This window comes from Platichthys flesus, chromosome 18 (assembly GCF_949316205.1).
Source record: "Platichthys flesus chromosome 18, fPlaFle2.1, whole genome shotgun sequence".
Taxonomy (NCBI): Eukaryota; Metazoa; Chordata; class Actinopteri; order Pleuronectiformes; family Pleuronectidae; genus Platichthys; species Platichthys flesus.
In genome coordinates this window covers 16470527-16484080 of record NC_084962.1, presented here as the reverse complement: position 1 = coordinate 16484080, position 13554 = coordinate 16470527, and positions in this window count along the sequence as shown.

Below are 13554 nucleotides of genomic sequence, written 5' to 3'. Positions count from 1 at the left end.
CACACAGCGTCAGCCAATAGATTTCTGTAGCTAAATATTCTGACCAATGGGGAAAGAGAATGCACCTGAACCGTTACTTCCGTATTATTAATAACTATATTAAAAAGTTATGTTAATATAGACTTTGCATTATTAACCATATACATATGATTTATACAATTTATATTCATAAAGCAAGGTTTTGTGATTCAGCCCCAAATAAAAACAATTGTATGATCTAAGTTATAATAATCACTCATAAAATCACGAGCACAGCAAAAAATGGAGGTATCACAATTATTAAAAGACTAATTAATTTTAAAGAACTCCTAATCACAAAGTTATTTTAAATGTTTTTATGAGTAAATAAAAGAGATACAGATTTTTAGGTACACTTACCGAAACTTAAAATGTTCTTCTGTAACCTTGAACTAGAGTTAGTTAATTGATTTCGTAGCGTCTATTGAAACCGACTGAACACCCCTCCCGTCGCCCTCCACTTCCAACCACTTATGTTCAGGTATCATAAAGTACAAAGCCAGTTTCTAATTTGTCCCTTCTGGGCCACTATAGAGACATGGCAGACCCAATCTTGAGGCAGATATAAGGAGCTCATTCTGTTTTCCAAAACAAAATGATTCACATTCTAATTAAATAGTGAATATAATATAAATGTTTGGACAATAGATTTGAATAAATCCTACTCACTGAACCTTTCAAGCTCAGATTCAAAAACCCATTATGCAGCAATAATAGTCTATTAGCATAAAAATGCAAGTGTACATTATAACCCAATACGTTTGAGAGGTCTACTTAACGCTAAAATGATGGCTGGGTGCTCCATCCGCTGCAGTGTAATAAAGACTAATGCACAAATCAGCAAAGAAAACTGAAAGCTAATGGGGAGAAAACATTATATATTTATGCCTGAGAAATACATCGAGGGATGATGGGGTCTGTTTTAATATTTACACGATTATTAGAGTTATAGCTTTGGTAGTAGCTTCTCACAAGATGCCCACAACTTAGCATTGTGGTCGTTTAATACTTAAATCCACTTTAAACTGGTTACCAGGCCAATAACAACAGGGTTTTAAAGCAAAACAGCTTCCCTGCTGCTGACCATTATACATCATAGCTGGGATAACGGCTGCTGCAAGAGAATCATGGCTAAAACACAAGAGGGGCGTCAGTCATCTCATGTTATTGGAATTAAAGGCCGGTAAAGTGAATCACATCACACTTGTCTCATGGAAATTACATAATCTGCAAGTGGGATTTATCCAGAGACCAAAGGGGGAGATAGAAAGAGGCGGGGGGGCCGTGTGGCTGCGTGTGATCATGATTCAGCACGAAACCAAGCAACTAACGCCAGCGTCATCACGATCACCGCTCCCAGGGGAAAGAGGACAAGATGGGAATTGGGTGCTTTATCAGTGCTGGCTCATTACGTTATACAGTGGGTCTGTCTAAAGTGAATACAGCTGGCTGCTGCTCAAAAAAAAAATGTCTGTGTTACTCAGACTAGAGGGTGTCAGAACTCGGACAAAAATACAGCTATTAAAAATGTCCAGCTCCCCACGGCGACAGCAGGTCAGACTATGAGAGCAGCGTTTTGTCTGAAATTGATGAAACACAGTGTAGAGGTTTTCTTGGCCTCTTTTCAATCCTGGAAGCTGCGGCCCAAATCAAGTGTTGCTCTAAAAAAACAATCAGTTTTGATCTAATTTAATTTAGTCTCTAAGAAAGTACTGTCCAGAGAATAACTCCCTCAAGTCACTTCTCCCTCCTGCACCAGGATTATGTAAAATATTTTACTCCTTTTCAATTTTTCTCACCTGTTGTCCTATGCTTGTGCTTTCTAATTTTTAGTCTGAGCAATCATCCCTCTGCTTTGATTTCTTACCAGAGTCAAACAAACACGATTAGCAATCACATCTCCAGATATTTGCTGCATCCTGGCTGAACGGTGAGCAGACAAGGATCTTTGATTATCATGTGACAAAGCAGCTCCCTCTGAGTCTCTGCAGAGAGGAAGAAGAGAGGAGAGTGCATCACAACCAATCACTAGCTGGGCTCAGGTGATATTTTTAGAATGAACGATTGGGCTCTCTCCTTGGTAACTGCCCCATTTTTTCTTGAACAGGTCAGAGACTGGCTGTCATGGAGAGCGAGCTATAGGTGCATTCAGAAGTACATCATCCCTCCTGGTTTAACGTGTGTTTGACTGCGGTTGGATTCCTTTTATTTGCATTTTCTGTCTGCAGAAGAATATAATGTGTGTGCACAGTGAACAGGAGTTAAACGACAGAATGACAGAGACTCATTACAACACTTTATGCTATACCTACAAAAAGATGCTAATTAGACACTTTATGCTGTATATGTACATATATTCATTAAGCAATATATGAAATTCCATAGGTTAAACGACATATACAACATTTATGTGTCATGAATACATCTAAAAAGAAAACGGATTAATTTGACCCCATTTCCTATGTTTTATTCCTAGGGTGTTTATACACACACACAGACACACACACAGCGAGGTCAGTCCACAGGAAACACATTGTTGTCTGCTGTTCATCTCACAGATAGCATCTTATCTACAGGCTTCCTCCACACTGCAAGTGCAGCAGTGGAAATATAATTAACCATATCATGAGCTGTCTCTGTTTATCCTGGAGATTAACTATACTCCATATGCTGACAACACACACACACACACACTCACACACACACACACACACACACACACACATACACAAACACACACACAATCTGAAAAATTGACAGCAGTACAGGGCTTCCTGTTGGTTTGTTTTTATCCACCTCCACACCACTCTTGTTTTGTCAGTTTGTTCATCTCTCCCTGTTCATTTGCCACATGGCAGAATAAACAGACTGTAACTGGAAGGTGCTCCAAATCCAATATTTACACAGAAACAAGTTGCTCAAGTGTGACATCTTATTGTTTGACAGTGTGGATCTGGTCTTTCTAATGAATACAAACACTCTTTGGCAAAACTTATGTTATCTTAAGACATGAACATGATCTAAGTTATCTTAAGACATGAAATTTTTATTGTCAAGACCCATTAAATCAAAACCACAACCTCTGCCCTACTCTTAACAAACCTGATTCTTAATTCGATCCCTAAATCTAAAGACAAAAGGCTCAACGCTTAAAAAGCTGTTTGAGAATGTCAGGGCCGTGCAGATGATTGTATTTGCTCCAACTAAGCTAACAATATTAAACTTGTCCAATCGATTTAGAAAATGCCAGTAATGGCTCCTTGGTTTACAGTCTTCTCCCCGGCATCAATCAGCCCCATTTTAAAGACATTACATCACTCCGGTGACTCAAGGCAAACAACAGCAGCATCTGGTCATTTACAAATATCAAGAAATGATTTATTTACAAAAGGCTGATTCTTTATATACGTCACCCAAAGAATGCTAATTTCAGGCCTAAGTAGCACAATTGTTTGATGTCGTTAAGAAAAACAACTTTTGTTATCTGATATGCAACACTCACAGTAACAGATGTGAGGGAGGGGTTTGCGTGTTTATTTCTTTATTTGTTTAGGGCCCAATTAGCTTTGCCCTTAAGCAAATCTAAAAACTAAACACTATACTAAACCTTTCAATGTATACAAATGATCACTTTTTAAATCGTACATATCATTAACATTCCATGGAAATCATCACATGAAACACTTCAAATGTAAACATATAAGACATGTACAAATAGAATAAAAACAGAATCAGTATTTTATGATTAAAAACCACAGACTGTATGTAAAGATTGGTGTAGGACCTATACTGCAGCCAGCCACCAGGTGGCGATTGAGATGATTTGGCTCCACTTTTTCGGCAGCTTCATGAACCAGGAAGTTGAGATTTAAATGAGATGTAGAATCTAAAACAGTTTTATGAACTCACGCACTCTGCAAATGCTCATCACTGTGTGCGTTGTAAAACTGTCAACTGTGTTTAATTATAGAGTCTGAAACTGCTCCTGCTCACACCACCGTGCATTCACCTTGATACACCCCCAGCTGCGGAGAACAAGCCCGACACATTTATTCAGTGTAGTTCACAAATGATTTTAATTATCCCTCCGGTTTCTACGTTACCCCCACTGAGATCTAATATAATCCTCGGGGCTCCTTCTCCGGACAACTTCACATTTACACAAACACTACTAAACTTTCTCCCCGGTCCACAGCACCTAATTGGGCAGCAGTCTGAGAATGAGACGCATTCATTATACAAATGTCAGAGCCTTCTGGTGGAGTGTGGGAAGAGGAGATGGCTGGGAGGAGGTGTGGTGGGGGGGCGGTGAGTCCAGAGCTGACAGGCCGCTAATGAGATATCATCAAGTGGAAAAAAAGCCTCCTCAGCCCATTTAAGAGGCAACATTTGTAATATGGTTGTCGGATGTGTGATATAATGAGGCACTGGATTTAAACAGTGTTATCTTGTATGTTTTTACTATGTCCATCTCAACTGTTTTTCATATTCATCCGCCTCAAGAAAACTCCACACAAACAAGCCGCCGATGATGTTTCAGTATTTTCCTTTCCCTGTCGCTGACGTTCTGTTTGCGTTTCAGCTTCTCTCATCACAGCTGCTGTTTACAAGACAGCAGTAATGTGCAGTTGTAAACAGAAACTGAGGCCTTACCTCAAAGATCCATTATCTAGTCAAATATTGTGACACCACTTGTCTTACTTGAGAGAGAATAAATAATACATACGTGTGACTCAAAAGGTAGCGGTGCACGGATTTGAAAACATTTGTTAAAAGCACAAGTTGTACTTCAAACTGTGTATCTTTGAAAATTATACAGAGCTTATTTAAAGTGGCTAATTCTATCTTATATGCTAGGCTAAGCTAGATGACTCCAGTTTTGTATTCAACACACAAGCATGAACATGGATTATAAACTATTCTTTTAAATCCATGAAGTGGTTTTTCTAAGCTTATTTGAACGTTAAAGGTATTGTTGAATTCTCCGTTAGGATCTTTATCAACCTCAAGCCTGAAATAATTTCAAAATTTGAACTCTGATGGACAAATATCTTAAAAGAACCTTGATTATCCAGATGTACAATTTCTTACTAACACAATATGTAGAACATTTTAATCATCCCTTCATCCAGAAGCAGCCATTCAGGTTGACACAGTTTCCACGTGTCCTCTGCTTTGGACATTCCAGTTGAAGGATGGATTTTCTTTGCTTCCTGTCGGAGGGATGTGACTCACAGTTCACTCCAGATATCGTGTGGCACTGAGCGAATAATGAAGTTAAAGATGAAGAGTGCTGGTGCCTCTTCTACTGAGCTGAATCTGAGCTGGAGGCAATTTAACATGACAGAAAGAACACAGTATAAGGTGACAATCCTAACTTCCGACAAAGTTCAGGTGGAAATGACATTTTTAAGTGGCTTCGTATTTTGTATCTGGCATTTTGTCAGAAATAAAAAGTTCTGAACTCAGAGCTTTTGAGTTCTGAACTCAGAGCTTTTGAAAGAAAATGTTCCATTTCCCTTGGTGGCTGAGTAGTTGATGCAGGTTATCCTCTAACCAGTGAATGAATGGGTGGATATGATCTATTCTAAAGTGTTTTGAGAGGTCAACAACAACAAAGCACTATATTAACACAGTCCATTCCATATTTTATTCCATATTTCAGTCCATTCCGACTTCAAACCGACTAAGTCAGTATCTGATGGGATTTATTTCCTCTACACTCAGATTCCTGTTATTGTTTATGATTATTGAACAGTAAAGTGTCTGCTTTTCCCTGCAGGAAGTCCCTTTGCAAGAGGCTGTGTTTGAACTGTCTGTGCTCAGCCTTCAGGTTGTCACATGTTTCTGACAGGGGAGTGCACCTTGAAGAAAACAGCATTGGACCTCATTCACCCGCCAAGAAGACATTTATTCTTAAAGCCCACTTACGCAGTTTTAAGATTCACTGACATTCAGCAATGTTTTTTTTCACCTGGGATTTGTTCTTATGTAAGAACAGATTCTTGACAACTGAAATGCTTGTGTAGTATCATCAGTTTTTATTTTTTTTAATTTGAATTTTACAGTTCTATAATAAGATTGAAATGACCACAATATTTCATCATTTTTAAGTTCTCGTACATATTATACTTTTTGTAATTGCATGGAACGGTTGAAGAGGAGAAGACAGAATATTTGGTCTGTGCTTCAAAATATAACCGGTACATCTTTAGATTTTCGTTCAATCACTCCTGGCTTAATAAATGTTCTTTTCAGTTCCTGTTGTTTCTGTGTGTGCACACAGCACTGCAGTCTCTTGCCCTTATATGGGTATTGGCTCGTGCGTTTACCTGGATGATAATTGGGAAAAACTGCCATGTGCTCTCACCTAGCGAGCACGTTGCATTTATCAATAAAAAAACACAGATGCAAACAATTCTGCAATTTAAGAACGCATCATAAATCGGACTACTTCTTAGGAAACTTCTCAAGAACAAATTGAAGATATCAGTGAATGAGCCCCCCCGTTGATTCTCTGCTGCCTCGTAGGCCAGATGGTGCAAGAGACACCCAGACCCCCTCTCTCATGCATCCATGTATTCAACAGTCCTTGTGTTTGGGGATTTATTCCTGTACATTGTAGATTCTTGGCTTCTCATGTAGCCACAGTGAAGGGAGGCTACTCCCAGCAAACAGGTGCCATCATGTGGCATCAGGTGTCCTTCCAGAAGGTTGGACAGGGGGAGCAGAAATGGACGGTTTGTCCCAGATATGCAGTTAGTTAGATGGGAGCTGCTCTCCGTGGACACTCTGAGTTTGGCTGTGCCTCCGACAGCAGGGACTGAGGCCCCGATGTGCTAATGAAATCAGGTTAGCTCTGCGGGCTCCCAAAGGCTAAACAAAGGGACGAGGCTTTATGTGGCAGCAGAGCAAATATTAATTTATCTTATTTGCTTGCCAAGTCAGATAAAACTCCACACGTCTGATTTGATTTTATTTGGACATGGACATGACAATGTCATTGGACGAACCAGATGCATTGTTTACAGTGTATTAGCATAAATGCTAGTTTACAACACCTGTCCACAGTCTGATATCAAAGAAGCCACTGAGTGTGTCCAAGCTAAAGAGGAAGTAGCCACAAATATTCTTTATCAGGGTCTGACTCAGGAAGGTAAGTTTTATATGACCAGTGAAAGGATTTATCAAAAAAATATGGTACATGTTGTTCATAATTATGCTTTCACTACAGTACAGTCACCTGAATATAAGGTTCCCTCTACTTTTCCTCCACAGAGACGACCAAGGAGTATAAATAAATAAAGATGGACCGCTTATCTCTGCTTCCTCCCACTGTCCAGAAATCCAAACACTGCCATCCTCAGCATTTGGAGCCAGAGTCTGTGCAGTATACCGAACGGGGGATGGAGCCACGGTTTGAGGTCTCACCGGTACACGTGCTCGACCAATCGCGGGTCAGGCCCAGCTGTCAATCACTCAGAAGAGTGACGGAGCTGTCGGACAAACAATTGAGCCCACGCCCCTGCCAGTCCTGATAGGAGGTCTAACCAGAAGACACCTGTTCTGGTTAGATGCTACGTGTGCAGAGGCTCTGGGGCAGATTTTTCCCATGAAGCATCGGTGCCAAACGTCTCCACCATTGTTTGGGTTTCCAATGGGGACCACAGACAATGGGCATTATCAGGACACTGATGAGCTCCACATGATTAGAGAGAAAGACAGAAACTCAAACGGCTCGAGAGACGTGTGCCTCCGTCTATACTAATGGTTCCACTTTAGCTGTGTGTTGATACAACGAAAAGGGGGGGGGGGGGGGGCTGCGTCGTCGCGTCGAACGAGCAGCGAGAGACTCCTGTGACGACAGAACAAGTACGGCAGAGCAGACCATCTGGCAGGAAAGGACCTTTCAGCTGATTCACAGGCTTTTGTCCACCATTTCCCTTTTCCTTCCTCTGTTTCAAGTCAAACTGTTGCTAAAACGTCCCTGTGGCCTTTTTAAAAATCCATTTACAGTTGATAGCATTTTGCAGATAGGGGGGGAAAGACTGTGCACAGACGTACGTTTTGTAAAGTGTTGAAACGATATGTTCTCAGTGTTTCCCTGTATTTTTTGGGCCCTATTATCAATAAAAAAACATGAATGAATGGGTCAACAACAAAAAAAAGCTGCAGATTTGAGATTTGTTGTATCATCACCTGCATGTTAAAAACAAGTCATTTCGTTTTTGTGTTGTTTTGACACAGTTCCACTGAAACTGGTTCGTCTCCCCCCGCTGGAGTCGTCTTTGACAGCTCGATCAATAAAAGTTAAATTGGAGATCTGTGTGAGATGAGGGGCAGGAAGCAGCAGTCTGTGCTCCGCCTGGTCCAACTCTGGATGATTAGTCCGACCAGGGGCCTCGTGCTGCTGCTTTATCACGCCTATAAAATCAACACTAAAAGATCCGGAGACTCATTTATGCTTCGGCATGAGCTCTGCGTCCTGTAGTGATGAGAGCTGCTGCTGCTGTTAAATCCTCGAATGGTCCAAATACTAATGTGCTGCTGATTTGTCGGATGTCTTTATTATAGTGTAATTTATTGAAGGGCTTTGCTACTTTTTGTAAATGAGAAAATGTTAATGATTAAAAATGTCGACCCACAGTGAGAGAATATCACAAGATAAGTCTATTTAATTATTGCTTAGTCACATCTAAGGTAAGATCTCCTCCTTGGGTCCTTCTTGTTGTTCCATTCTGGCTCTAATGGATTTTGGAAGTAAGTCACATTGTGTTGCAGATGTATAAAGTCACATGGGCAGCAGGTTTACAGCCACAGTTTATATCAGCCATAACTTTTATGCTGCTGACACCGGAGGCTGTAACTTGCAGAGTTATTACGCCCTTAAATGTTTTTGTGAATGATAAATTGGTTATTTATAGTCAGTAAGAACTTTTTTTGCAGGTGTTTATCCACTGGGAGGACACTAGTATCTTTAATTCTAGAAAATCATCAATAGCAATTGTTGACACCTTATTAACAAATATAACTTTAGTATTGAAGCTTATTGTTAATTCTAAGCCTTTGAGATATTGCTTTCGATGCTGGAACACTCTTATTTACCTTCTGCATTCATTGTCTACATGTGTATTTACTTATTAAATTATGTGTGAAAACATGAAAAAAGAGGGCAAATAGACTACTGACATAACCACCAATGACGACACATACAGAATAATGCTCTTCTATAGACTCAGTCAACAAGCACTCATCTTACTCCAGCTGCTGCCTGTCGTCTTTGTTCTCTCTACTGAGCAAACTACAGGCTCTTTGTTGTTCTTTGGAAACCGACGAGGCCTGTTTCTCCCTGAGACCTCGAGCCTTTGTGTATCAACCAGTGTCCAGTGAGTTTCGTGCTCCAGGCAACAAGCTGGGGACTCTACAGGTGTGACACCGAGCTGCACATGTGAGTGAGGTGTGAGCTGGATTATTCATGAGCCCAAAACAAACTCCCGATGAGGCTGCAAGGTAAACTCTCTCGAACAGTTGAAGTGCAGCTGTAAAAAAGCTGAGCGGATAAGTGCAGGGGGAAATTTGATTTCAGATTTAGCCACTTTAAAATATACAGATTAATTATCTTAATGGCTTCTTTGTTGTTTTAATATCGACATCAAGTAATCTCTGAAACTTGAGACGAGTCAGAAGGGGCTTAGCCTGTAGTGACACTTGACTACTGTGTTAGTTATTACAAAAACAAACAGGAAGATGTATACGTTTTACTTGAATTCCACAGAGCGATGGAGAATACACACAATCACCTCTCTTCTGTTTGACAACACAACAAAGTAATTATGACCATGTGATCGCAACACTTGTTTTTACACAACAAAGAGAAGAAAAGGGCCAGGAGGTTTGTGTGTGTGCATGTGTGTGTGTCTTTGTGTGTGTGTGTGTGTGTGTGTGTGTGTGACATTGTCCCTGCAACACTGGCGGCCATTTGAATAATGTATCAAACCAATCAATGATTAAAGGTCTGTTGGGTGTCACACCTCACATCAGAGGAGAGGTGAGTCTACGTCATGCAGCTGTATGGAGACAGTATGGTCAGGTTCCAGGTAAGATATAGCAGAGGAGAGAGGATATAAAACTGAAGAATAGACTTACAATTTACACTATTGAAGCCACAGTATATGGGCTTGAAAATATACGATTATTTGCTTAACGCTGTTTTCAGACATGCACAAGCACAATTTTCCTGAGGGGCATTATTATCTCCCCAGGCTCCACCCCTCGCCTGAATATTCAAGACATGTTGCTGTTGTCGTGAACACGTCTGACCCCGGACGATCTCCTGCTGCGTTCTTCATAAGTGAATTTCTCCTGACATTTCCCAACCATTCCACTTTGAAAAAAAACGTCTTTATTGACTTTGTGGCCAGTTTCTGTAATACTTAGTAATATCACTTGCACAATTATCTTAATAGAGTTTGTCTAATGGGGGTGTTTTCTTCAGGGAAAACAAACATGATACAGGGGAAGTGATGTGACTTACTGAGAACAGTCAGGTGGAACTGGAGTGAACTCAGTGGCTGAACAGACAAAGACAAGCTCAACAGGATGTTCAGTCAAGTGGAAAAAAGAAATACACAAACTCTGAGTGCTGCTTCATGGGACTGTCTCAGCAACTGGTGGTCAGACCTGACGAACCAGGAATTTGGAGGATGAACTCTAGGAAATCGAGGTCTCCCCTGAAATGGTCCCATCAGAAACGAAAAGCATCACGAGTCATGTTTTGCTTTCACGCTTTAGCTCGGAGACTCAATCGGAGAGAGGGAAGCAGCAGCGATCAGAGGAAAACTACAGAAACTTGAAACCAATCAGCACAGAGATGACTCAGCCGAAAACCCGACTGAGACCAGATGACGGGAAAACACGAGGTTTATTGGGCCTCTTTTCTGCGAATCAATAAAATACATCAAGTTATTAATTCACCGATTGGTCCACATGTGACCTCAGCAAAACATTAGAAGTTAGTGGAAGAAGAGAAAACCTTTGTCAGTTCCTTTACTGTGTAAACATCGTGTGTTTGTTTAACAGATGACATTTTATTACAAGGAAATAATAAAATCTACATCATATAAACTGTCCTACCACTTGATTTGAATACTAACACATATTTGCTAGATTGTAATAGATTGGGATTAAGTGACATAATAACTTTTTGACCACTAACATTAAGATAAGAAGTTTGCAGATAACAATATGTAAAATATCAAAAGTAAATGCACTCAAAAAGTGTTTGGGTCATGAACAAAAGGGCAAAGTCAAGTTTACACATGAATTACATAGTCAGGTATAATAAGTATCAAAAGTATAATATCACAAATCTAAAGTACAATAACAGTAACAATATAATATAATCATAGCAAGTGGGCCTACTTCTAATAGCCAACCCATGTACATATAATTTATTCTGTTTACACAAAACAGAATCATCCATCCGCCTTATTTGTTCATATATATTTTAATAAAGAATCTTAGGTTATTGGCTTTTTTCATTGAGAAGCTTCTCTGTATGCAGATGACACCATCCTCTATTATTGTAATGATTCTGTGCAACACAACCTCAGTTGGCTTAATTTTAGCTTGAAATGTAATGTTGTATCCTTTCATCTATAAGTATTCAAAGGACGGAGAGAATACAATGAGCATATCTATGATGTAATCCAGTAAACACACTTGTATTTACCTTTTGTTGAGACTGATGTGTCGCCGCTGTCGTCTTATCGTTGACTTCTCCTCATTAACAATAAACTCATGAAATGTGGACACCAACACAATAGCAGGACAATAACACCACAAATAGACACGTCAACAATTCTCTGACACCGTTTTGAATTGCAAATGAACATACTGTACATGTGTCCATATCAAATAAGCACATTTGAATTGTGGTTTATGTTGCTGACGTTGATGGGATCTCTCTCTGAGGAATGGCTGTTGCTCCAGATTCCTCTGGAAAGGCTGCTTTTAGACTCATTGCTCTAGATACAGCACCTGGACTAAATGCAACCTGAGGCGCTGTCATGTACGTACCGCGGGACAATTTGGAAGTCCAATGAAAAGCTTGATAGTCTTTTTTAATGTGGAAGGATTAAAGGTGGAATATAATGTACACTTGATTAATTAGATTCAACTGTGGAAAGTTTTCGGTGGTGCACTCTGGCTGTTGATCCTCCTGTAGTTTTTCTAGTGGTCTGCAGAGCCCACAACTGCAGACCAGACTGGGTGAGGACAGTAAATGGATGCATCCGGAAAAGGGGAATGCTAAAAGGGAGGGGAGGTGGTGGGGAGACGGGGCTGTGTGGAGGGAGGTTAATAGTGCAGAGAGGATTGAGAGACAATAGGCCGGGCTAATGAGTCATGAGGCAGGGTTTTCTGGTGCTGAGGCATTTCCCAGTTGCACGCTACTCAGCCTGCTGTACAAACACTCTCATCTTTGGATCTGCTTTTGTCGAATGCTCTTTATCAACTGATACTCATCTGCTTGCTAGATATATACTAGCAACTGTGAACATTTACAGAAAAAGTGAAAATTAGGGTGTTGATCGCAAGAACCTTGTTGCAAAATTCAACATATTCCATTTAGTGGTGTACACATCCCTCAAAATTCATTGATGGAAAATAGAAAAAAGCTTAATTTTGCCATTTTCATGCGATAAATTACTATTACTACACAAAAGTTGACACTCATAGTTGATATAAAAGGCCAAACTTGTTTAAATAACTGATCAAACATGAAGCTGTCATCCCCTCTGGGCTATTCAAACTCATCTGTGCTCGTCCAGTTACTGGGAGATTTACATATGTAAATAATGTAGCAATAATCAACCATGTGACGTGAAGGAAGACTGCACGTTGTTTGCCGTTCTCTGGAATGAGTGAGGTGTTATACACAGTCTTGTTTGGACTTCACTAGAGTACCACTGCGGCTCACACTGTTCTACAACCCGTCGGCCGGTGCTGCTCTGGCACTAATCCAGAGGAGATCAGTGGGGGCATCAAGGAATGCTGAGTCCATCTCTGGCCCTGTAGCTCGGCAGCTGCCTGTCTAGACTGCCTGGCAGCTCTGTGACGGTGAGTACAGCATCGCCGCCACGCCCTTTAAATCAATATTGGTGTAGCTTTGTCCATTGAAATCCATGCAAATTGGGGAGGTGAGGAATATCAAGACAAACATCAGGTAATTGAATGTGTTATGCAATAGTTTCACGCCTCTAGCAAAAAAAAAGGAGAAACAATTACAGTCGTTGTTTTTCATCATTTATTGGACATTGTCATTTCTTCCATTATTTGTACCCAAACTAATAAACAGTACAACGTTTCCATTTATACAAAATATAAACTATAAGAGGGGAAATATAAATCTAACATCAACCCTTCCCATTAAGTTACAGTTACAGTCATTTCCTGGGTCCAACCCATGGATGAAGGGGGGGGGGGGGGGGGGGGGGGAGTAAGGGGGGTGTCAATCAAACCCTCATTGTAAAAGAC